The 26,680-nt window shown below is 44.7% G+C and overlaps 1 protein-coding gene across 1 annotated transcript in view; it reads right to left on the bottom strand.

Moving 5' to 3' along the window:
- The window catches only part of ZBTB7C (zinc finger and BTB domain containing 7C), a 106,953-nt gene extending 80,684 nt beyond the window's left edge, over positions 1–26,269 (bottom strand). Inside the window, exon 1 of the mRNA XM_084832884.1 lies at positions 25,867–26,269. The gene's annotated coding sequence lies outside the window, so the exon portion shown is untranslated. The remainder of the gene's footprint in view (positions 1–25,866) is intronic.
- Positions 26,270–26,680: the final 411 nt, after the last annotated feature.

Below are 26,680 nucleotides of genomic sequence, written 5' to 3' on the forward strand. Positions count from 1 at the left end.
GGAGCAGCCCTTGCACTGCAGCCCTGCCCTCTAACTGAACAAGCCCTGCCCCCTTCAGCCAGCACGGACAACGGTGTCTACTCTTCTGCAGGCAGACAGTGAACATTCTCCTCTCTGCTCAAGGCTCAGATAAAGAGCTCATCTCACTTTGGATCTGGTGGAGAGACTCCCCGCAATATTCCAGCTGCACCATACCCGCCACACAGATTGGAGGAAAAAGCAATAGCATTCCTGGAGGAGAGTCTCTAAAATGGTCTAAGTTGCAGTTAAACTGGCCCACTAGGAAACCTTCTCTTGAACTTTCAGTGTTTTGATGCCATGCACCAACTGAGTTTTGATGGAAATGTACTTGAAAACCTATCCAGGCATTCCTTTCACGGCCCTGTACCACCTCAGAATGCACAATAACGTTGACTGGGTCCACACAACATTCTAACCCACACTCAGTGGTTGAGTGTGGGTGGTTGTTGAACCATGGGTTCTTTGTTGAAGTGTGGGTTAGCGTGCTGTCTGAACTCAGGACATTTTTTACAGGGTGGCTTGTTAACCATGCAGTGTGACTTATTTTTCTGGAACAAGCCACCTTGAGAACCCATGGTTTGTTGCTGGGTTGATCAGGGTGATTCACAAGCCATACAGCATGGTTAACAAGCCACCCTGTGGCAAATGTCCTGGGTTCAGACAACACGCTAACCCACACTTCAGCAACCCATAGTTCAACAACAACCCATACTCAACCACTGAGTGCGCACTAGCGTGTTGTTGGAACAGCTCCATTGTTTGCTGGGAAGCATGCCATTGCCTCTGTCATAGTGTACTTTCACATGGCAAGCGTATGCATCATGGCTAAGCTAGAAGCCCTTGAAAATCATGAGTTGGCTGTCTGAGGCATTAAACGTTGGGTGCTACTAAGCCTTAGTAACTAAGGTTTGGCCAATTGTGTCACATTTAAATTGTTGTCCTTGTTGTTTTTACCACAGAGAGGGCACCCTTTGTATTTTCTATGTAAGGTATTAAAATACCACAGGTGAGCCCTGGGAGGACAGTACCACATACCCTTCCTGAACACTTCAATACTTTTAAGAGTAGTGTTGCCAGCCATGTAACCATCAGCCTAGGCATTGAACAAGATCTATTTCTGGTTTTGCTCTGAACAAATATGCTTAATGAAAAACATCAGAGTTTAAAAGCAACATCCCTAAAAGAACTACCCAGATTTTGATAAATTCTGTGGCTCATAACTTTTGAACAAATTGCAATTTTACCTCATCAGTATTGTATGATGGAGACTTTATCTGAATGTATACTCACTAAGCAAGAGCAAACAGTTCACCTCTCACAACATGATGGCATATCCAAATGGAACATTCACAATATGAAATTGATGCGGTAAAATCACCTTGAGGTTACTGCATCAAAAAGCAGGAAGATAACCACATAATTCAAGCTGCAGGGAAACAAATATTTTTCTCCCTCTCTCACAATACTAAACCCTGGGATCATCAAATGAAACCAGTGATGGGAAATTCAGGAAAGACAGAAGGAATCACTTCTTCACACAGCACGTAGTTAAACTATGGAATTCGCTACCATAGGATGTGGTGATGATGGCCACCAACTTAGGTAGTTTTAAAAGAGCTTTAGACAAATGCATGGAGGAGAAGGCTGTCAATGGCTATATATTACCTCCAGTATCAGAGGCAGTATGCTGGGGAACATGACTGGACAGTGGTATTGCATTCGTGTCCTGCATGTGGGTTTCCTATTGGGGCATATGGTTGGCCACTGTGAGAAACAGGATACTGGACTAGACAGGCATTAACTCTGATTCAGCAGGGCTCTTCTTACATTATGTTCTTGACTCTGATGATGTACATGTTTCTTTCTTCGGTTAAGAGGATGCAAGATATTTTGGCACAGCCCGTCATCTGTTTGGACACAGGTGTGGTTGGGGAGCACAGAGTGATCTTTGTTTATGAAAACCATTTGTAGAGGGTGTGCAGAGAAAGAGCAGGTGGGAGGGCAAAAGCGTGTTCATCTGTCCAAACAAGAGCGACGGCAGGTGATGAAACTCTAAACAGGCCCCAGGTAAACCACAGCACTTCCCACTTTCTGATGAATACCCATCACAGTTGATATTTATACGTAGTTACCACTATTGTTTGCATGACAGGATTTTCATCGAAATGTAAGAGCGATGAAAGTCCTTCTGATCAGGGATGAATGCGTGAATGGTTCAGTTATTCCAGGTAGGGGCTGAAATGTTAGAAGGGGGCGAATTGCAAAGGAAGAAAAGGCAAATGGATTTTCCCTTCACAGTCATCCCTTGCATTCTGAAGGTCTGGGGCTTTATTCCTCAGGCAGGTGTATATGAGCTTCTTAAAGAGTGTGTTTTTGTATGAACTTCAAAGGAAGCAGCCAGAAAACAGGGTCCATCTATTGTACAGCCTATGTCTTTCTGCCAACTCAGACAGGATAAAGTTAGGAAAGAAAAAGGGTATGTGGCTGTTAATTGTACCCCTATTCATTTCTACGTTAATCTTTTTGATCATGACTAAACAAGTGCCTACCAACCGAATAAGGAAGGTCAAGACAACAGATTCCCTGGTATGCTGTGATAAATAATGTCCTCTTCTTAAATATGCAGCAATATTCCAAATTCAATCATAATATAAAACTATGCACCATATTCCCACAATTAGCTATATTGATCCCACCTCCAACAATGATTGTTCCAAAAATGCAGGGGGGGGGGAATGTAGTGCTGACAGAAGGGTTAGAAATCCATTTTCTGGCTGTGGATGATGGGAGTTGCAGCGCTGGGTTTGGGAAGGCAGTTTTATGGCAATGGTAGCAAGGAAAGAAGGGGGCAGGCCCCGTGGGGATGGCCCAACCATTCAGCTGTGTGTACATAAACTTCAGTACAGTTTTGTTGAAATTAATCACAGTGCAATTAGAGCAAATGGATGATGCAGATCCAGGGCAGAAACTTGGGAAATAGAGCAGAGATTGGTTTGATTTTGAAACTGCTCCAGGGCTTCCATGATGCAGATTAATCATTGTTTAATTCACTAGAGAGCCACAGATATCCCAAACAGCTCAGCGTGCAATCCACTGCTAAGGGCAGGAAAGAGATGGTCTCTTTTGCATATCCATGGGGACAACCTGCAGATGCAGGTCAAACAAGGAGCATCTAGTTACCCAGTTCCTATCCTCACTTCTTCTTAATAGGGCAGAACCCATAGAGCCCTATTCACATATTAAATCATGCACAGAACCTGAATGTGAGTGTGGGGCCACACTGCTGGCATCTTGTGTGCGGTACCATGTCTGCACTGAAATCTGCAAAAGGGCACCTATGCATCAGGAGCTGAACCTACATAGATGTGCCATGTGGTCGGGGGTTCCAGACTGCATGGAGCACCTATGCATTTTCAGATCCTCACACAGAGGTGCCCTTTTACAGACACTTTGTGCACATGGATATGGTGAGACGAGGGTACACACGCAACATCGGGGCGAGGGCCGCAGTAGAGCCCCACTCCCCCTCACCCACACATAGGTTCTATGCATGATTTAACACTTGAATAGGGCTTCCAGTTACGTTTAAATGCATTAAGTTGCTAGTCCTGAAGGAAACATTGTCTGCTCAAGTAAAGCAACAGCTTGCCAGATTTCTCAATTTTAATGGAACATCCCTGACACGATTATGATCAGGAATACTTGGCATCATTTCAGAGGGGTGCTGACTCGGTGTTATCGTGAATCAGCAAACCCTGCCTACATGAACAAGGAACTCGAATAAAGGTCAGCAGTACAGTATCCCTTTGCTCAACTAGGGCTGAAATCTCTTTCGGTGACTGGGTGCTTGATCTCAGCAGAGGCTGTGGGCTCCAATGTCAGTGGGGCAGGGAGAAGCACCTTGGATGGCTTCTTTAAAGTTCCGGCTGGTTCCGACTGAAACCCACTAACATCAGAGCCACTAGCCTTCGCTGCTTGACCTCATATATATCCTTGATAATGCCATTTGCAGTTCATAGTTCTCACACCCTATAAGTCCCTGTGGGCAACACGCTTGATCAGCCAAGTGGTGCAGAAAGAAAGGTGCCACTCTTCACTTTCACTATGGGGGGAGGGGTAACATTATTTCCCACCATCCGTTCCCTAAGTTTCCTTAATGGGAGAAAGGACTAGAGACTCATGGTGTTTGGGGAACATTTTGATTATTTACAAATGCACGGGTGGAGCAGGTATTACAGAAAGGGGAGCTTGCTGAACTGGGGTTACTTGCTGTATTTGATAGAATTTCTTTGGCTACTATACAGGGTGGTTAGGCTGCTGCGAATACCTCACAGGTGGTATCATCCAAAGCACAAGCCTGAAAGATGCTCCTAAACCGGGCTGTATCTATGGGCTTGTTGACCCTATACAACTGAATCTCACTTGCTGCAATTCACTGACTTATGTGTGGTATCTCTGCTTTCAGGGTGTTTGCTCATCATCCTCATCTAAATTTGCAAAACACGCATGCACGCACAAACACCATTCCTTCCCGACCATCTGCTCCCATCGGTAGTACATGCCCTGGTCTCCTCTCGTTTAGACTACTGTAATGCGCTCTACGTAGGGTTACCCTTGAAGACGGTTTGGAAACTGCAGTTGGTACAGAACGCGGCGGCTCGCCTGATTAAAGGCAGCCGCCGGCGAGATCACATCACTCCAGTGCTGAAGGAGTTGCACTGGTTACCAGTTGTTTTCCGGGCCAAATTCAAGGTGTTGGTTTTGACCTTTAAAACCCTATATGGTTCCGGCCCAGCCTATCTTAAGGAGCGCCTCCAGCAGCACCAGACAGGCCGCTTAACAAGATCAGCCTCGGATGGCCTTCTCTCTGTCCCATCAGCCAGGACAGCTAGACCGGTGGGGATGAGGGAGAGGGCCTTTTCTGTGGTGGCCCCCACTCTGTGGAACTCCCTCCCTAGGGAACTCCGTCATGCCCCCTCTTTAATGAGCTTCCGTCATGCATTAAAAATGTTGTTGTTCAGGCAGGCATTTGGGGTGGGTTAGGGTATTTTAGAAAATGTTTTTATTGTAGAATTTTATTGTTTTAAACTGTTTTTATTGTATGTTGTACATCGCCCAGAGTGGCTGGGTGACCAGCCAGATGGGCGATTAATAAATTTAATAATAAATAAATAAATAAAACAGGATGTGTGAGTGTGTGTGTGTGTGTGTGTGTGTATGCACATGTGTTTGTGAGCCTACTACCTTTATTTTCCAGTTTAAGTATCTGTTAAAACAGATAAAAGGAAGGACTCCTTCACACAGCACAAAGTTAAACTATGGAACCTGCTACCACAGGATGGCCACCGATTTGGATGGCTTTCAAAGGGGTTGGACAAATTCCTGGAGGAGAAGGCTATCACTGGCTACTAGTCCTGATGGCTATGTGCTACCTCCAGTACCAGAGGCAGTATGCCTATGTAGACCAGTTGCTGGGGAACATGGGCGGGAGGGTGCTGTTGCACTCATGCCCTGCTTGTGGTTCCTGGTCGACAGCTGGTTGGCCACTGTGTGAACAGAATGCTGGACTAGAGGGACCCTTGGTCTGATCCAACATGGCTCTTCTTATCTTCTTATAAGTCTTGACTAAAAGCTCATGCCACAAAGTCTACTAGTCTAATAAAGTGCCATAACTGTTTACCATGGGAAGGGGGCAGGCCTTCTGGAGAGTTCCACTGGGTTATACTGGGACCCCAGGCCTGGGACCCCATTGCCAGTGGCAGCCCAAGACCTTTTGCTGCCTGAGGCGAATGACAAGATGGCGCCCCCTCCCGTTCTATGTACAAAAGCCGGCTGGACTGGCAGATGGATCTGCAGACTAACTTAGGGGGCACAGAGCAGGCCGCATGGCCCACAGATCTCTCCTCCAACACCTTGCTGCCGACTCCCAGCATCTGCCGCCTGAGGTGACTGCTTCAGTCTGGCTAATGGTAGGGCCGGCCCTGGGTACTGCACCCCCGGCTTAATGGACACGTGCTCTGAATACAGAAGGTCTTAAATACAATCTCAGTAAAATAACAACAGCAACAGCAACAGCAACAGCAATTCAGACAGCAGGGTGGAGGAAGAACTCTGCCTGTGGCCTAAGAGAGTAGCTGCCATTCTGAATAGGCAATGCTGGGTGAGTTAGATCAGTGGCCTAATTCAACATAAGCCAGCTACGTATGTAAATTCTGAGCCAGACCCAAAAGCTGCTGCCAGGCTTCCCTGGGCAAGCCAGTTGCAACTCCACAATACCCTGCAGGTGGGTAAGACTCAGAGTGCTGACAGACATTTTCAAGGATGTTCTGAGTGGTTTTGACATACATTCACTCCAATCAGAGGCATTTCTTTTCAGGGCAGAGAATGTGTGTTTAAACCACTTTCACATGCTTCCAGTCTGTCTTTATCCTCCTTTGCCTGATGTGATCCACTGCTCCAATTGCCCATACGAGTAGCCATTGACTCCCTTCAACAACCAGCCTACGCCAAGCCTACTGCGAGAGCCACTTTGCCTAACAGGACCGCATGCTGCACAACAATACGGCCTGAGAGTGGGGCACTTTTGCCCACTAATGACCATTGTTCCCTTATATGCCACTTCCGCTATGCAACGGTCTTTATGATGCTATCTCATCCGTGCCAACCCTCTGAAGTAAGTCACTGTTATTTCTATTTAACGTTCGTGTGAGATACAGACTTGGCCAAAGACGCCTACTGAGATCATGATCAAGCAGGGATTTAGGCCCAGATGTTTACCCAACACTCCATTCACTGGACACACTGGCTCTTAATTATGGGTTTGAAAAGCCCATAGCATTTTGCGACAGGTGGCAATCATCCTCCATCATCCCACACTGGTAAAGGCAGGCCTAAACAATCAGCCATTGCTAGATACAGCTTGGCTTTGCTTTTAAAGAAAGGTGTTTGCAGGCCACTGAAGTAAAGTTTCTGTCAAAAGAAAGGATCGGGGGGGGGGGGTACTGAGGAGAAATTACTTCAGCAAGCCACTGTCCTGACTGCTCCAGAAGGAGGAGGAGGAGGAGAGGAGGAGGAGAATGAGTATCACTCAAGGAATTATTGATGATTATGTGATGGGTGAACCTCCTAGCTAGCCAGACTGGCAGGAGAGTTGGGGTGGGCAAAGCTGATTCCAGTGGGACACTTTTACACAAATGCAGTCATGGTTACAGCCACTCAAATTGTTCACTTTATTTATTTAGAGTATTCTTATCGCACTCCTCAGCCAAAAAGGCTCTTGGAGTGGCTTACAAATAATCAATAAAAGAAGAACCTCCCTGCCCATAGTTCATGCCAATATCCTTAATTTAGTGCTAGAGTTGTTTCCCTCTCTACAGCAATGGGCACAGATGCAGGAGCACATTACTGTAGTCACGTTTCCCCTCCAATGTCAAAACAAAATGGACTCCACTCACCTCACAAGGACTGCACCTGCCATTCTGCCAAAATTGCTGCCACCAATCTCAGAGAAATGCTTTTAATTCAGTCTCAGCTGGGAATGTGCAGCGTAGCTAAGGGGTATCCAACCCTTTTGGGATAGTGGGCACATCTGGAATTTGGAGAGGGTGTTGTGGGCACTCTCACAAAATGGCTGCCATGGTGGACATGGCCAATCACACAACACTCATTTCCCAGAAGGGAAACTGGTGAGACTAAAAGAAAGGTAACTTGTCCAAGAACCTAATTACAAAGGACAGAGGTGGGGTCTAAAAACCAAAACACAAAACCACTGTTTTGAATGCAAACAAAGATGGCACTGGAGGGCAGCAACCAGCCTCCCAGTTAAAATAATATTAAAAAGCGTAAGAAATAAAATAAAAATCAGGAGGGGCAGGAAACCTGGCAGATGCCAAGAGAGGTCCACAAGCACCAAGTTGGAGAGGAACAATGAGCAGTACTTTTACCCAACCAAGAACAGACCGTGTACCTTCTTACGGAAAAATAACAATTATTTCCTCCAAGAGAAATGGTGTGTGTGTGTGTGTGTGTGTATTCAGCCAAATCTGTCTTTTTCTCTTATTCACCTGGTATCCATAAAATAAAGCAATGCTTCCCCTATAACTTCTATCTCAGCTGGATCCAAGAATTCCATCTTTCTCACAAACAATTGTTGAAAATCAGTGTTTCTTCCCCCTGTCTCTCCAACTCCCACCAGCCCCAGCCAGCATGGACAATGGTCAGGGATCATGGGAGTTGCAGTCCGACATCTGGAGCTCCACAGATTACCCATCCTTGGTAGACCTTTGGTCTTATCCAGCAAGGCTCTCTTTACATTTCTATGTTCAGATTTTCCCACTGCAAAATATCCCGAGACTTTGGGGAAAGCTGGGGGGGGGGGGAATTGAATAAATTATTTTAATTCTCTCTCTTAAAAAAAGACAACAATCCCACACTATAGCCCAAACATTTGGAGGGAGGGCTTTGCTTCACAATGATTAAACATATTCTGTTGGCAGGCCTGGCACACCATTCCAGCTAGTAAGAGAAAAGAATGGAATCAAAAGAGCTCTGAGTAATGTGTCGGGTGTCTCCCCATGGCTCTTGGCAAAAAAAAAAAAAACACCTCACCACCATCCCAGCCTCTGATCCCCTCCCTCTATTCATCCTCGAAGGCTCCCAGCCAAAAGAAAATAAACCGTGCAGCTATCTCACTGACCAAACCTGTAGAGTCGCGTAGCTGAATGAGAACATGGCAAGCAAAACATTTCTGGACAATTATACACCTGTGTAATTACAGTAAACACTGAATGGACTCCGCCACATGCTGCTTAGCTTTGTCCCCAGAGCCAATCTTTATATTTAGAAAAAAAAGGAGATCAAACCTCACTACAACCAGGAGATTGAAAATAAAGTGCAATTTGGTCTGGTGACCTCAAATGAACCTGATTCAAAAAGGATCTCAAACAGGAGTTGACTTGCAAAAGATGCAAAAGATGGCATGTGCAGATATCAGTCAGCACAGGATTGGGGTGGGATGCAGTGATCCTTATTTAATGATGTTTGTTCCTGACAACAACAGTCGACACAACCAATGGCCATACATTTCTGCACTTGAAAGAACTCTGCACGTTATACAGCCACCACCCAACCTAACCCGACAGAAAAAAGAGACAAAGTCTTAGGATGTTGAAAACATATATATATATATATATATATATATATATATATATATATAGTTTTATTCCTTGAAGTAGCCCAACGTGTTTTGGCCCTGCACCATATCTTTGGGCCTTCTTCATGGGTTTCTAAAAAATGCCTGCAGAAATCTCTGAAAAGATATGTCTCCAAGATGAATCCTGGGATTTTTAGAAATCTTAATGCCTGAAGAAGGCCCAGTTATATAGTACAGGGTCGAAACGCACTGGACTATTTCAAGGAACAACGTGATGAGGCTTTGCCTCTTTTTTTCTATCAGATTATGTTGAGATGTTCTCCAGTTTTGTCTGATCCCACCACCCAACATAGCAGTCCTCCACCTTCTCCTCCTTTTCTTTACCCCATAAGTTTTGTAAGGGTAGATGTGTCTTTATTGCATTTTGAGTTCCCCATCCCACCTCATCAGCTGCCGTTTATGGGGGCAGCGAAACTGATGCAATTTCCGTGTGTGTGTGTGTGTGTGTTTGTCTGCTGCATTTCATATATGCAAAAAAATTGAATAAAGGTGATGTGATTTCATCGCATTGAGATTTCTCCCACCACACTTCATTAACTGCTGTTTACAGGGGCAGGGAAACTCGCATGGTGTCATGTGTTTTGCCTGAAGAGGAACATCTCCTCCCATAGGAGCCTCCCAGGCACATAAAATCTGATGACATCCCGCTGTGGATTCCAGTTTATAGGCTGGCTATGTTGGCCTCCAGTAGCAGCAGTGGGGCCTCCTCAGTTGCAGCCCCAATGCTTGGGAACTCTCTTCTAAGTGATGTTCATATTGTCTCCTTTTTGCTGTCTTAATTTTTAACAAATAAACTGGGGTGTGAGAAGGGGGAGAAGACTTGTAAGCCATACAGTAGGCCTAACATGTAATTACAGCCTTAAAACACTCCAAAGGTACCGAAGAGCCTGTCGGATTCATGCATCTCTTTCCATGCATAGATTCTTCCTCAACTTTCTTTGACTAAAAATGGTTCCTCATACCACTTTATACCATGGCTGAAGTCAGCCAAGTTCCAGGAGTGGCTTGGTGAGAAGCATAGCAGGCTACAGCCAGGATTGGGGGCGAGGGGGTGAGGTGGGATTTCAGAAGCCCTGCAACGTACATGGAAACTCTGTGCACTGCTGCTTCTAGCTGCCTTAGGAATAAACAACACAAATGAAGCAAATTTGCATGCCGTTCCTTGATTTTCCTGGTGAGTTCTAGCTGCAAAACATAACCATCCTCAGCCTAGCCACCTGGCATTGGGTTGCTTTATGCACTATAATAAAGAAAAATTCAGTAAATTCATATAAAAATCCAATTAAAGCAGATTGTCTTTAAAAGCGGAGAAAGAGAGGCAAACTAAGCTAAAAGGGAAGCAAACAGATAGAAAAAAACCAATGCTCCACCTTCTTCTTGCAGCTACGGCTCTTCCTTCTTGTTGGCTCGAGCAGCGATCAAGAGGTGCTCCGTGCCAATGCTTAAATTGGGTGCTGACACTCTGACTGGGTGACCCTGTCAAGAGGAAGAAGGCAGGAACACCAGTGAGTCCTGGTGGACTGTCATGGTGGGAAACTGAAACAGAGTGGCTACTTGTGAATCTCCAAAGAAGAGGACACGCGTCACCAAAAACAGAGGACACCAATTTACTTAAAATTCGCATGTGCTAATTTTTATATATAGATGCAAATTTAGAAATAATAATTATAATTTAAATAGAAACACAGTATATCTCACCATAGTATGGAAGACTGTGACCAGATAATCTGCATGGCTTACTCAGTCTTGCTCTCAGGGTGCTGCTGATGGGCAACTTCAAGGCTCAGCTCTTCCTTCAGATGGGTCTTTATTGGACTGAACAGCCCTTCAAATAGAGGACATCTTCAAAAGAGAGGGCGGTCCTCTGGCAGCCCTTCAAATCGAGGACTATGCTCTATGAAAGCAGACACCTGGCCCATCCTAAATTAAAATGGCTGCTCCCAGCTGCCATTGGAGTGCTGCTTCTGCTGCCACCACGGCCTAGAAAGCCTGAGGAGGCCTGTCAGCATAAGATGAGAGGCCACCACAGGGCGCGTTGCCCAAGGCCTTCTCAAAATGAAAATAAAAGTTTTCATTCACTCAAATGTAGAAGGGGAGGAAATAGACCATGAACATACAGTGAAACATAATAGGCCATCAAAGAGGCCACAGTAAAAGATGCACACGCCAGAGACATCTGGGGAGGGACACCGTGTATAGGTGTTTCTGTGTTAATGCTGGATGCCTCCAAGCCAAAATGGGAGAGTTGGAGTGCCAGGTTTTAAAGGAAAACCTCGACACAGTGGGCATTACAGAAACCTGGAGGAATGGAGAGAACCAGTATGATATGGTGATCTCTGGATATAAACTCTACAGGATGGACAGGGAAGGACGTACTGGGGGAGGCGTCATTCTGTACAAAGGGCAAAGTATCGAGCAGACTGCAGAAGCACTTTGGGATCCCCAAAGAGCAAGTGGTGTCCATGTAAAGGCGGCCACGTGTCCTACTTTACAGTGAGCAGTCCTCAATTTAAAGGCATCCTCTATTGGAAGGGCTGTCACGGCCAAGTCCATTTTAAAGATAAAGAACCACAAAAAGGGAGAGCAACAGGGGCCTTGGAGTTGCCCATCAATGTTTAACACCTGGACAGCAGCCTGCGCAGCCTGGTCTCTTGGTCACAGTCTTCCCCACTCAGGTGAGATGTACTGTAGTTCTATATAAATTATAATAATTAGTTCTCATGTATATCTATGCATATAAGTTAGCACATGCAGATTTTATGCCAATCCTCATTTCTGGTGATTCGTTTCCTCATCTTTGGCAATGTGAAAAGGCCACTGTAGGTGTCTGAAAAAGGGGTGCCCCCCACCCAGTGAGATTCCAAGGGTGGGCTTTAAAAGACATTTTTAAAAGAGAGAGAGGGTTTGCTCTCTCTGTGGGTGTCCTTGAAGAGCATCTGAAAGCAGTTCCTCCTCCAGGCAGAGACCTGAGTTCTATTTTGTTACCTGGTAAAGTATCATGTACACTGACTGCACTACATGAATAAAAAATGTTTCAGCTAACATGGCAACATGTCTCCAGTGCTTCAGCATCTAAACTGATTTCCAATTGCCTTGTAGGCACAACTCAAAAGTGCTGATTTGGCCCAAGAAAGCCTTAAACTGCTTAGGCCCAACACACCTATGAGAGAAGAGACAGCCTCTCTGTTCAGGGCTGGCCCTGCCATTAGGCACAGTGAGGCAGTTGCCTCAGACAGCCAATTTTGGGTAGCATGAAAGGGCAGCCAACTTTATTAATATTGTATTTTTAGTGCTAGGAAGTGGGGAGAGGCACTTATGGGATTAACTTGGCTGGCCTTAGGTACTATTGGCTAGACATTTTGATTTGGGGTAAAGTGCCTTTGGCTGTTCCACCCTAGCAGCAAAATGTCTTGGACCGGTCCTGTGTATGTCCTGACACAACTATTAAGATCAACCATAAATACCCTCTTGACTCTGTAATTTATGTACCAAATTTGAACGCCAAATAAAATGGCAGTTTCTCAGTGGCTATACCCCACAGCTGTGGAACCCTGTCCCCTTGGAAATTCAGCAAAAGTCTGACACTCAGAATCTTTTTTGAATCGTGGTTTTCAAACTTTCCACCTTTGGGGAACGCTGTTCGCATGGTAATTTCTATAAAGGAACCATTGTGTGCTGGATTCTGGGAACGTTCTAGAGCAAACTTACAGTGCATTGAACAACAATCCTGTTGGGCCAAACTGTTGCCCCACATAAACTGAGAAAAAGCACCTCAACACGCTGAACACTTCGGCTGTATGTGTACATTGCAAAGGAAGATCAACGGTGCAGTGAGGTAATTTTAAAACCTGGACTGAATGGTTTTATGGGGGCCCTCTTTAGATGGCCATGTGTATTACTTCTGTTATGAAGCACTTCTGTTATGTGTATTACTTCTGTTATGAAGCAGCAAAGCTTTCGACAAAGTGCCCCATGATATCCTGATAAGCAAACTAGCTCAAAGTGGGCTAGGTGGAACAACGATCAGGTGGATCCACAGTTGGCTACAGAATCGGACTCAAAGAGTGCTTATCAATGGGACCTTCTCAAGCTGGGGAGAGGTAACGAGCGGGGTACCACAGGGCTCCGTCAGGGGTACCACAGGGCTCCATCCTGGGCCCAGTGCTCTTCAACATTTGTATAATGACTTGGAGGAGGAGGTGTAGGGAATGCTGATCAGATTTGCAGATGACACAACATTGGTCGGGATAGCTAATACTTTGGAAGACAGAAACAAAATTCAAAGTGATCTTGATAGACTGGCGCGCTGGGCAGAAAACAACAGAATGACATTTAATAGGGATAAATGCCAAGCTCTGCACCTAGGAAAAAGAAACCAAATGCACAGTTACAAGATGGGGGATACGTAGCTCAACAAACACTACAAGCGAGAAGGCTCTTGGAATTGTTGTTGATCACAAGCTGAATATGAGCCAACAATGTGATGTGGCTGCAAAAAAGGCAAATACTATTTTGGGCTGCATTCATAGAAGCATAGCTTACAAATCCCGGGAAGTACTAGTTCCCCTCTACTCAGCACTTGTTAGGCCTCATCTGGAGTACTGTGTCCAGTTCTGGGCACCACATTTTAAGAAGGATGCAGACAAACTGGAGAGGGTTCAGAGGAGGGCAACAAAGATGATCAGGGGACTGGAAACAAAGCCCTGTGAAGAGAGACTGAAAGAACTGGGCATGTTTAGCCTTGAGAAGAGAAGACTGGGGGGAGATATGATAGCGCTCTTCAAGTACTTGAAAGGCTGTCACAGAGAAGAAGGCCAGGATCTCTTCTCCATCATCCCAGAGTGCAGGACACAGAATAATGGGCTCAAGTTACAGGAAGCCAGATTCCGGCTGAACATCTGGAAAAACGACCTGACTGTTAGAGCAACACAACAATGGAACCAATGACCTAGGGAGGTGGTGGGCTCTCCCACGCTGGAAGCATTCAAGATGAGGCTGGACAGCCATCTGTCAGGGATGCTCTGACCTAGATTCCTGCATTGAGCAGGGGGTTGGACTCAATGGCCTTGTAGGCCCCGTCCAACCCTACTATTCTATGATTCTATGATTCTTTGAACCCTGATTTAAAAAGAGAGAAAGAAATACTCTTGAGCATGTGGAATTTCTCATTTTAAACTCACTGAGATCATGGCACCATCATGACGACAAGAATAAAATGGAGTTTGCTTCTGCTGCTTCGTTAAGAATAATGGAAGGATGAACCAGTGATCGGTGTCAGCCCTGATCACACTCGTAGCAGCTCTGGTGCTGATAACCAGGCCTGTTTGCCACTGTCTCATCACATACCACTATCTACATGGTCATTTGGGGGGGGGGGGTGTCGGGGCTATGGGACTTGGGACTTTGCCCCTAAGGTCCAGTCCTGGTGAACCAATTACCTTTCAGAGAGAACTGGTCTGCCATTCCAGCTTTCAAGAAACCCAAGCATTCTCCAGAACACAGCTTGAAAACCACTGTTTCAGAAGATTTGTGAGATGATTCTATTTGGAGTACACCAACCCTAAAAAGCATCAATGTATTTGAGGCAATGCAACATGCAAACAAATAGATGCTTGTTGTTTTGTAAGTGTAGCTTAACCTTTCTAAAATCAATGCATGCAGGTGGGGCTGGCAGCCACCCCTGCTCTCTTATCCCTTTCACTTCTTTTCTAAATTTTCAAGTAGCTGAATGTATGGTGACTGTGGGCTAAAAAGATGTAGGCAGGGGGAGGAAACTAATTATACCCCCACACCCACTCTGCAATATGGGAGGGGACATTTCCCCCCTATAATTACACCCACAGAGCTAAGTATTAATGGTTTCAGTGTGTTCAACGTGTTGGGCTTCAGCCTGGGGTCAGCTTGACCACTCTACAACTGCTTAAATCCGAAAAGCTATTATTACCATTCCAAGTCAAATTACACAGTGACGTTAAAAGATGTATATGATGCAGGAGCTTAATATTTTCCTCAAACATCAACGATTTCAAAAGCAAACATTGAGGTTAGAATCACGGAAGCATACCTCTCAAAGACACTTCCTGACTTATCAGGTTCAGCTGCTTTCTCCAAAGCAGGAATCTTTCTTAGAACTACTTAGGTCAAAGGATGAAGCAGCATCCTCATTGGAGGTGGTGACTACCTGCCTTCCATATATAGCTGGAAGTGACCTCAAGAGGTCTTCTAGTCCTGGGGTGAACAGAAAGTAGGTCTCCAGTTGTTCTGGATTTCAACTCATAACACTCCTGACCACTGACCATGCTGGCAGAGGCTTCTGGGAGTTAAAGTCCAAAACATCTGGAGATCTACTTTCTGCCCACCCCTGTTCTAGTTGATAAAGGCTTGCTGCACCAGCAAAACTAATCCAACCAAACGCTGCTAACTAACCTGAGCCTAGCCCTCCATGAAGTGGTAACCCTGTGTTTGGACTAGGGCTGAGAATGGGTATTTCACTGCTGCATTTGTGGCTAGCACCATTTCAGCGGGGGGGGGGGGGGCATTTCACCAGAGCATGCACACTCAGCAGCTCCTCACATTGGTCAGCTGCCACATTTATTTCTCCCAAAATGCCCTCAGAATGACACCGCATCGTTCCAAGGGGGAAATGGTGGTCCTAAAAGTGGGGGCCACCATTTCTTCCCCCAGAATGCCATTCAGAACAACACCTACATCATGATGCAGCATCATTCCAGGGCCATTATGGTGAATTAAACATGGCAGCTGGTAACAAGTGATCACCTGGAAGAGAGGAGCACCATTTCTAAACGGCAGTGGTGCACACCAAGAAAAGCACAGAAAAGCCAAAAAGGAAACACAGTGCATCACAACAAGTAGACCACCCACAACAAACCGTTAACTTATTTCACATCCTTTCAACCCAATCCCCACCCCAATTTTATGGGCCTTTTTCACCATTTTGCCCTTGAATTTTGTTGAACATTTGGGACTGTGAACTTTCAGCTCAGCACTACTCTGGGGTGTACCAACTGCAGCTCGAAGATGGAATGTGAGGATGGGTGAGAAGGCTAGGCCTTCTTCCCAACATCTAGTTTTTAAGTGGAAGGAGTTTTTTTTATTGCTGGTATGGATCACATTCTGTCAAGTGCACCCTCACCTACAGTCTCAAGTATTAATTAATTAATTAAATTTATTAATCGCCCATCTGGCTGGTCACTCTGGCCATCGCACTCTGGGCGATGAACAACAATAAAAACAGTTCAAAACAATAACATTCTACATTAAAAACATCACATTTCTAAAATTACCCTAACCCACCTCAAATGCCTGCCTGAACAACCATGTTTTTAATGCGTGGCAGAAGCTCATTAAAGAGGGGGCATGGCAGAACTCCTAGGGAGGGAGTTCCACAGAGTGGGAGCCACCACAGAGAAGGCCCACTCCCTCATCCTCACCAGTCTAGCTGTCATGACTGATGGGACAGAGAGAAGGCCATCCGAGGCTGATCTTGTTGAGTGGCCTGTCTGGTGTTGCTGGAGGCACTCCTTGAGATAGGCTGGGCCGGAACCGTATAGGGTTTTAAAGGTCAAACCCAAACACCTTGAATTTGGCCCGGAAAACAACTGGTAACCAGTGCAGCTCCTTCAGCACTGGAGTGATGTGATCTCGCTGGCGGCTGCCTTTAATCAGGCGAGCCTCCGCGTTCTGTACCAGCTGCAGCTTCCGAACCGTCTTCAAGGGTAACCCCACGTAGAGCGCATTACAGTAGTCTAAACGAGAGGAGACCAGGGCATGTACTACCGATGGGAGCAGATGGTCGGGAAGGTAGGGGCGCAGCCGCCGTATCAGATGGCGTTCGTACGGCGCTGTCCAGCTCACAGCTGACACCTGAGCCTCCGTGGACAGCTGGGAGTCTAAGATGACCCCCAAGCTGCGGTCAAGGGTAGCCATACCCCATTCAACACCAGGTCAACATCCCCCAACCTCCTTTTGCAGTACAGCCTGGGCACTGGTTTACCTGTTGTCCCCTGAGTTCTCCCCTGTCATGGCCCCAGCATCAAGCAACAGCCAAGGCTCAGAAATGGAGGAGGATGAGCCCATTGAGTTCAGGGCCACCAGACCACTGGCTGAAGAACACAGCTAGGTTCATGATACCAAGCCTGAGGCTGATGGTGGATGGTATGTGAACCCATGTACGGTGAGCCAGGAGTCCCACCCCAAGCCCAACTCAGCCAAGGAGACAAGCACCTTCTTGCCAAACAAGGAGCCACCGAGAGACACGGACACTCTAGCCTCCAGACCAGGGAGTTGTCCCTGTAAAAGTCACAGTCCTCAGGCAGGGGTGGTGGAGCCGGGGAGGAGTAATGTGGACTGTGGGAGTTATAAGGCATCTGTGAACCACCTATTCTTTGTAAGTGCAAGTTGCTCACTTGGAACTCTCTGAGAGCTAAACTACATGTTAGGCATGCAGCCATGTTAATTACAGATATGAAGGGGGTGATTGTTATCAGGAACACAGGGTGCTGGGAGAAGAGGATTATCCCTTCCCTCCACAGCCACAATCAGATCAAACACCACCTCCTCTGGGCAGCCACTAGGATTATCAAAAAGGTCCCCACTGGTTTAGTTTGGTCTGGAGGTTCTGCAATCCCCACTTGCCTTGCCGAGTACTCCTTTGTGCCCCGCGGGCTTCTGCTCAAGGTCAGGATAGGACATCTCCCTCCCTACTGTAACATCTTGAGTGCTCCCTACCACACAGATACTTTGTCAATATTCCTGATGCTGTGTTATGTTACTGGCTGCCACTGGCAGGGGAAACTCACAACATGATGGCAGAGCAAGTTGAGCGGACCCAAATGTCATGGGAGGGAGTGGACAACTCACCATGGTGATGGTTATTTTCATCAACATACCCACGGTGGGTGTAACATGCAGCTTGGCTCTAAAAGAACTGTGATGACGGAGATTCCATTACACTTCTTGACACCACCTTCCAGTCTTCAGCTACTCAGAGATAAACCTTCTTCCTTATGTCCAGCCTAAATCTTTGTTGGTGGTAGTTCAAGCCAATAGGGGCTTGCCTTGACCATAGCAGACATGGAGAACAACCAATTCCTGCCCTTTTTAATGCAACCATTCCTACATCTGAAGACTATTATCAAATGTTTAAAAAGGTGTCCCCAACCAGTCGTGTCCGACTCTAGGGTGTGGTGCTCATCTCCATTTCTAAGCCGAAGAGCCAGCGCTGTCCGAAGACGCTTCCGTGGTCATGTGGCCGACATGACTGAACACCGAGGTGCACGGAACGCTGTTACCTTTCCCACCGAAGTGGTACCTATTTGTTGTTGTTCAGTCGTTCAGTCGTGTCCGACTCTTCGTGACCCCATGGACCATAGCACGCCAGGCCTTCCTGTCCTGGTACCTATTTATCTACTTGCAATTTCTTGCTTTCGAACTGCTAGGTTGGCAGGAGCTGGGACTGAAGACGGGAGCTCACTCCATCATGCGGCACTCGGGTCTCGAACTGCTGTCCTGCCGACCTTCCGGTCTGCAGTTCAGCGTCTTAACCACTAACTTAGCCACCGCGGCTACCCATCAAATGTTTGCCTACTTTCATTTTTTAGTCAAAGCAGTACTGGGGGGGGGGATTCAATATAGTTCATGAAACTCTCCAAATTATGCAAATGCTTGGCCTTTTTGTCATTTCTTCTCACTGCAGCTGATCCCCTTCTCTGCTACTGCTTTGGTCTTCTTATTCCTGGAAATATCCATGCAGTCAACTGCAAGTTAATCGGGGATCCCACTGATGGTGTCATAACGCTATGAAGCCAATCAAATTTGGTGACATGATTCCACGAGGTGGGAAGAGGAAGTCAACTGAGAGTGAGGGCAATGCTTCCTAGATAACCATTGCCCTCACTCAGAATGGGTAAACACTTTCTCCCTCTTTCAGAGCAACCCTTGAAAAATCATCAAAAGGGGAGCACTTTTTGACACTGCCAACTGTTTTCAAAAAGCAACCTCCCTTTTAGCTTAGCCGTATTACGAAGCCTTCTAAAAATCTACTTCAATCTTTCCTTGTATGTCATATCTCAACCACTTCAGTCTTTCCTCACCATCTCTCCTTATATAATATATGAATCATACATTTCAGGAAAATGTGGAAATTCTGGTCCTGGGAATGTAATCAAAAGTTCATAAGGGATCATGCAGTGATGTAGTAAAATGCTGGATTCTCTTCCAATTAGAACTCAATATATAAAGGCTGGTGCACTTGTCAAAATGTTATCTAAATTTCTTGTTGTTCCTGAGTAAACAAATCCTGATCCCAAAGGGTCTCAGGAGTAACCAGAGCATTAGGAAAGTTCAAAATTCAAATGAACTGGAGTTTATTTACTTATTTAGATAAATCTGTATCCCACTGAACCCCAAAATAGTAATTTTAAAAATATAAAGTATTATACTGAAACTGTATTAAATTCCAATGTAACATAAAAGCTAAGAGTTCTAAGAGTACACCTCCAAAAATAATACAACATACATTAACTTATGTCTTAATACGTTTTAACTCTTCTTGGTATTCATAGTCAAGTTGGTTAGAATGGTAAAAGGCTGGATTTTCCCAGTCTTTCAACATATGGTGAAGTGTGAAATTGAATTCCAACCCATCTATTTGTTTTATTGTTAATACACCTGATAATGGATGTTCTCTGGGCAGTCTACAAACAGTTAAAAATAAAATACTATACTATATTTTCCTCTATTTATGCATATATTTTATCTCAATTTCTAATTTACTCCACCATTAAATTGTTGAACAGGTGCAAATTGAAAGCAACCCTGATAAAAACAAAACGATAAAAATTTGAAATGCTACAAGCTCACCACAGTTGCAAGAGCTTAGTGCTCACTCAAAATTGGCTAGTAGTGGTGAACATATTTTTTCTTTGCTGGGGCCTTTTAGTGTTGCTAAGGCATTGCTTATTCACAATCAAATGGAAGTGGAGTTAAAAAGAAATTCCACATGGCACTTAAGTTACCGCTATATTATCCAGCAATGCCCCCAAGTACCTCCTATAATTCTGCTTAGAAGTATGCCTCATTCAACGAAGGTCTACTGCAAGTTTAATTAGAAGCTTCTCCTTTGTGGTGTCTGCCTCTAACTGTTTCCTGTTCTACATGGCTGTAGCATTACTGGTGAACTTCCTCTGAATTGCCTCAGTAAATAAGTTCCTATTATTTGCAGGCAGGCATTAATTACTGTGTTCCGCTCAGTAGCTTTATTTTTAATTGCTACTTCACAATTAAAAAATAACAATAAAACTAATGAAATGAAACCAGTAAAGTACGGGGTAGAACGAAGTGAAATTACAGAGGCAGAAGCTGCAAGGAGGGAGTTTCTAATTAACAACATAGGATTGCAACCGAAACTCTCCCCATGACCTGAGTTCGATCCCAGCGGAAGCTGGGTCCCAGGTAGCCGGCTCAGGTTGACTCAGCCTTCCATCCTTCTGAGGTCGGTAAAATGAGTACCCAGCTTGCTGGGGGAAAGGTAGTCATGACTGGGGAAGGCAATGGCAAACCACCCCACTATAGTCTGCCACGAAAACGCCAGTGAAAGCGGCGTCCCTCTAGGAATCAGCAACGACTCGGTGCTTGCACAGGAAGAACCTTTCCTTCCTTTTCCAGCCCTGAAAACCAAAATCACATTTTGTTAGTCCACACTGGATAGCCTGGTACTGCAATTGCATTTTAAGCAGGATTGGGGGAAGGAATCACTACCAATCAGTTCTAAAAAAAGTCGGGACAGCAGCACAGAAAATACTGGAATGCAACAGGTGAACCATTACTGAATCCGTACAGGAACGTCTGGTTAGAGATGGACTGATCTGAGGGAAGTTCAGAGGGAAGCAACAAGGGAGAGAGCCTTCTCAGTGGTGGTCCCCATTTCTGGAATAATCTCCCTGATGAGGCCTGCCTGGCTCTGACATTGTTATCTTTTCAGCACCAGGTTAAAACTGCCTTCTTCTCTCAGGCGTATAATGAGTCTCTTGATTGTCTCCTGCTGATGGTTTTAAATTGTTTTAGATATATGTTGTTGTTGAGTGTGCTATTTGTTCTATGTCATTACGTGAATGGTTTTATACTTTATATAATGTATTTTAATGGTTTTTAATTTTTGTGAACTGCCAAGAGAGCTTTGACTATGGGGCAGTATAGAAATATAATGAATGAATCTGTCAACTTCAATCTTGCCAAGATTGTTGTTTTTTTGAGGTCAAGCTAGTTCTGTTCTGTTTCTGCACAAGCTTGTGACTCTTTCTTAAAATCTGTATGGAAACTTTTTTGTTAATCTGCACATTTTGTGCACATTTTTAAATGCTTATGGATGCATACACCCACTGCTTGAAGTGTGTTTGTGCACATTTTGGAAATGTATGCATTTTTCTTTTTGTTTTGTGGAACATGTCGCAAACTTGGAAATATATTGATTTCCACCTGCAAATTATGTTTGGGTCCGCAGTTGGGTCTGGGTGCTGTGAACTGGGTTAATCTGTTAAAAAAAGAAGAAGAAAAAAACCCTCAACAGAGCAAATTTCTCACACATTCCTACTTCTGGTTAACTCATTCTACTGCACTACTTTATTACAAAGATATTGCAAGATGTGTCTTCAAAGGGGCTGCTAAAATTCTCAAGCAGTAAATGACATTGGTCCATGTTCATGCAAGACAAATAAGAGACAAGCAGAAAGGCAGTATGACTTGACTGAGTCCTGCAGCTGCAACTATGTACACTGAAGTAAAATAGCAACAATAAGTTCTGTTGAAAGAAAAAGTTCTGCAACCTCAATAAATGACTCAAATCAAGCAAATGTGCATAACCAGGTAGGCTGTTTGGTGCCAGACTGATGTGAAGTTCAGGAAGAAAGAAAGAAAGAAAGAAAGAAAGCCAGCCAGCCAGCCAGCCAGCCCAAACTGGAGACATGGAGAATGTGTGTGTGTGTGTGTATGTGTGTGTGTGTGCAGCATATATTATAGTGAACTCAGGCACTGACTTATGGTGGCTATGTAGCCAAAACAGCTTTGCAACAGAGAAATATTTAGGAAAAACCCAGGGAGGGAGCGTGTGTCGGAGGAGCGGGGAACAGTCCAACACTGAGCATGTTTAGCACCCACAGAATGCTGAGGTGCTACAGGTGCCCTGTTGGAATTCTAGTTCTCAAAAGGGAAGTCTCCCAAGTTCCAACCAGAACCATTTCCCTGGAAGAAGACATATTTGTCAAAACACAGTGGGCATTTAAATTTAGTAGAATAAATTCTCCTTTCGAGACCAGTATGAGGCATCAACAATAACCAAAACCGAAGACTCCAGGGTGTATGATAGGTTTGTGGTGAAATTCATTGCTACAATGTGGTTTCAGCCACTCAGTGGAGAGAAAATGCTGACTTTTGCTCAGCCATGAACACAGCGGACAAGAGGTGATTAGGTACCGCAAGAGGCCTCTGGACAAAATCGAGAGATATGAACAAGCTCCATGGGGTTAATGCCATGAACAACTTGCTCGGGGCTTCAGCAGCTCTAATCGACTGGCTTTATCACAAACCTGAATGCTATGCTTGTGGGGGGCAGGAGAACACATGGATTTGTATTAAGAAAATAATGCTTCCTCTGCTACAGACATATCAAGAAACCTGAACAAACCGCAGTTCAAATTTCAATCGTTCATCCAACGGTAGTAATTTAACACCAATGAGCATTTCTATAGCACTTTTGAATGTTCAAAGCGCCTCACATACATTATCTTGTTGAACGTTGTACAACAACACTGTAAGGCAGGCTGGTATTATTACACCCATGCAGCAGATGGGAGGGGGGAGCGCTGAGGCTGAGAGAGTGACCTGCCTAAGGCCACTTGCAGGGCAATCCTATGCATGACTCATCAAAAGCAGGTCTTATTAAGTTTGATCAGATTTACTCCTAGGAAGGTGTGTAGAGGATTGCACCCTTAGTGAATTCATGGTAGAGATGAGATTTGAAGCAGGGACTTCTTGGGTTAGATCCAATGACGTTGTTCTGCCAGCGGAAGAGAAACTGCAGGTGAAAGGGATCAGCCCATCCCCCTGCAGCTCCTTGATCATTCCCCATATCTGCTCCGGAGGATTGGGGGACCCTCCGGAACAGATTTGGTTGTGCAATGGGAGCTGCAGGGGAGAGGAGAGGAGAGGGAAGTCCCGTTGCAGACATTGGATCCAACGTCGGATCCAAGCCCTTGATTGCCAGCTCAGCCTTAATCTTAGCCACAAAGCTACACAAGCTCTCAGTTTATTTAATAGGCACAGTATCTAACCGTACTACGTGCTGGCAAATCTTGAACTCCTGCCTAGCAGTGGAAGATATTCCTACATGAGGAAAATATGATTTGAGGGTTATAAGGGAATCCATACTGTGAAAGTGAAAACTTTGCCAGGGAATGGTGCCAGAGTTTGGCTTAATTCTTTCATCCAGAGCACCAATCCATCAAAGACTATGTGCGTGAAACTATATGCTCACACTTGCCCCTTGTTACACTGCCTTCTTCCTCTGATCTCCTGTTGTCTCTCCTCCCCACCCCTTACAAATGTTAAGTGTAAATGCTTTGGACATTGAACACTCTTCGTTTATATTACTCTATTAAAAAAAAGCATGTATAGTGATGACACTGTAAAAGCAAGAACAACAAGAAATAAATACATAAATGAATAAAAGTCTTGCTTATTTGGTTTGCCCACCATCATTCTATGATGTGAACCAATTTCTCGTAAAATAAGAGATAACCTAGAATTGCCACTGAAATTTTGCCGAAAGCAAAATTCAAAGCGGATCTGGGTTATTTCCTAACATGAAAGATGTGAGGAATTTCCAAGAAAACTAAAAGAGTTCTGATAACACTAGAGAAAATTCTCAAGGAGGGGATGGTGGTTCTGCTTCCTGCAGGCCCCTAGGTCATCACTGAATTTTGCCTAAAGAGGAAGTTCTCAGCCGAAACAGTGGTGGAATTTTGATAGGAGCCTTGAAACGAGTAGTAACATTTTTTATCTGAGTTTTGCACAGCCTTAAATAACCCCTTGTAGAGTGACCTGAGGTCTTTGGACAAAGCAGGGGGGCGGTGGTATACAAACAAGATAAATTTTTACCTATTTAAGATACCACCATTCCATCAGATAAGTGGAAAAATAATACGCTAGCAGACATTCACGCGACAGTCGCTTCTCAGAAACTTCAAGAGAACACAGACAGACAAGATGACAAAGAGGTCAGTATCCTTAACCTTGGCATGATTTAAAGAAACCCAAAATCCGCCATCGATGGATAGTTTAAATAAACTGTACTCCATGCAATAAAACTCCCATTAGATTGCTTATATTGTAGCTGCTCTTTACTAAAACAAGAAGCTGAGCAAACACGATATCCCTGAATGGGTATCAAACAGATGACTTTTCCAGGTATTCTACAGAAGTAAAAGAGTGAAATTATACATTCTGGCCTCAACCAAGATCTCAGCTATTGCAAGCAAAATGTTACAGCGATGGATTGTCGAGTGTGTAGCTACGGTTGCCATTCCACACCAGCAGGTATAGGCATCCCTTTCACTATGATGCACGAGAGGATTGTTGGAGAATGCTTCAAAAGCAACAAACGAAGGATGTGATCCTATGCACTCTTACCAGAAAGTAATTCCCATTGAATTCAGTGGGACTTACTTCTGAGCAGGCAGACATAGCAGAGAAAAAGCAGGGGCTCTGGAGTCCCTCATTTGTTTCCTAGGATCCAATTTGCAAAGAAAGTCACACACAAAAGTTACACAAAGCTATTCACAGGGTATTCCAACCTGAGTTGCACATCACAATGACATCACGGTTATAAGATAGTTTCTTGTTTTCCACACATAATGACAGATGTCTTCCCTGGGAACCGTAGGACCAAATGCTTTTAGCAGCTTTAAAACGACAGCACAGAGTAGCAGCAACAGCATTAAATTCCAGGTGAGTTTTTGCTCAACACAGTTGTTAATTCATAAGTCAGCAGCAAATGTAAATCCTTAATAAGATCCACCAATCCAGCCCGATGCAAAAGGAGATTTAAACAACACTGAAAGTGAAAATCTGCTTGTCAAATACAGCCGACACATACAAAAATCCAATCTGCCAAAAACCACTATACAACACAAACATAAGATACTACAATGACAACATCTTCCCAGTGCCCCCTACCAGTTAAAAAATTAAACTTCAAATCCAGCTTGCAAAAAATGTGCACAAATTTGAGATGTTACTATAAACATGGGGTTGGCTTCTGGGCAAGACGCCAGTGTTTGGGAAGAATTTTAGAAGCAAATCAAAAAAGGAGACTATCAGCTTCTCCTTTGAACAGCAATTTATGAAACATGATGACTGTGATAGACTGTAACTGAAACATACTACGGCACTCCAGGCAGACTGGAGTTAAGACGTTAAAAAAAAAATTAAACAAATCAGCCTCTGCACACAGAAGACAGGATGCTTCCTTGTGATTAAATAAACTTGGAAGCATCAAAAGGAATAAACTCCAACTATCCTTTCAGGAAAACAGCCAGGGAATGGGAGACAGACCAACATACCTCAGCAACTCTTCTTCTTTTGCCTGGTATGCCTAGGAGCGTAAAATCTGCCACGCTGTTTTAAGACGACATCGGCAAAATAGTCATTCTCCCCGAGTGTCTGGAGCAGAATGTAGCAGCGTGTCCCTCATATGAAAGAGGAAAGTTAAGCCCTTCTAGGAGCGGTTCAGAGGATTCCCTCCCACCACTCCCCGTAAACCAAAAGAATTTGGCACCCTGCCCTGCCTGTCCACCTGTACTAAAGCCCTCACGGTATGTAGAGGAAGCCAGCACCCTGTTTTAATGCTCTGTTCTTCCCACAAGTGAGCTGTGTTCTTTGGAAAGACTTTCCCTCCCTCTTCTAAAAGAAATGCAGGTTCTTGCCTTGTCTTCTGCCATCTAAACAGCGCTTTGCCCTTGCTATGGAAGTGCACAAACCCGAGATCGCTTAACAAAGATCGGTTAAACCTTAACCCTTGAGAGATCCTGAGCATGCATTCTTGCTTTAGAAATTTAAAAACACATCAATAGATCTTTAAATAGATAATAGGTAGATAGTAGACTAACTTTCCCCAACTTGATGGCCTCTAGATATTTTGGACTTCAACTCCCATCAGCCCCAACCTGCATAGGTAATAGTCAGGAATGCTGAGAGTTGTAGTCCAAAGCATCCGGAGGGCACCAGGTTGGGGAAGGTTGAAGACGACCACGGAAGATGGTATATTACGCAAGCCCTTTTTTCATGTGCTATTGTACTGGGTATAGATTTCAGTATTCTGAAAATCTCGGTCCTCATTTCTTTGGGTGGAGGGGAGAATTTGAACTTGGTGCTCCC

This window comes from Heloderma suspectum, chromosome 2 (genome assembly GCF_057233095.1).
Source record: "Heloderma suspectum isolate Gila_16-S chromosome 2, 16-S_ref, whole genome shotgun sequence".
Classification (NCBI taxonomy): Eukaryota; Metazoa; Chordata; class Lepidosauria; order Squamata; family Helodermatidae; genus Heloderma; species Heloderma suspectum.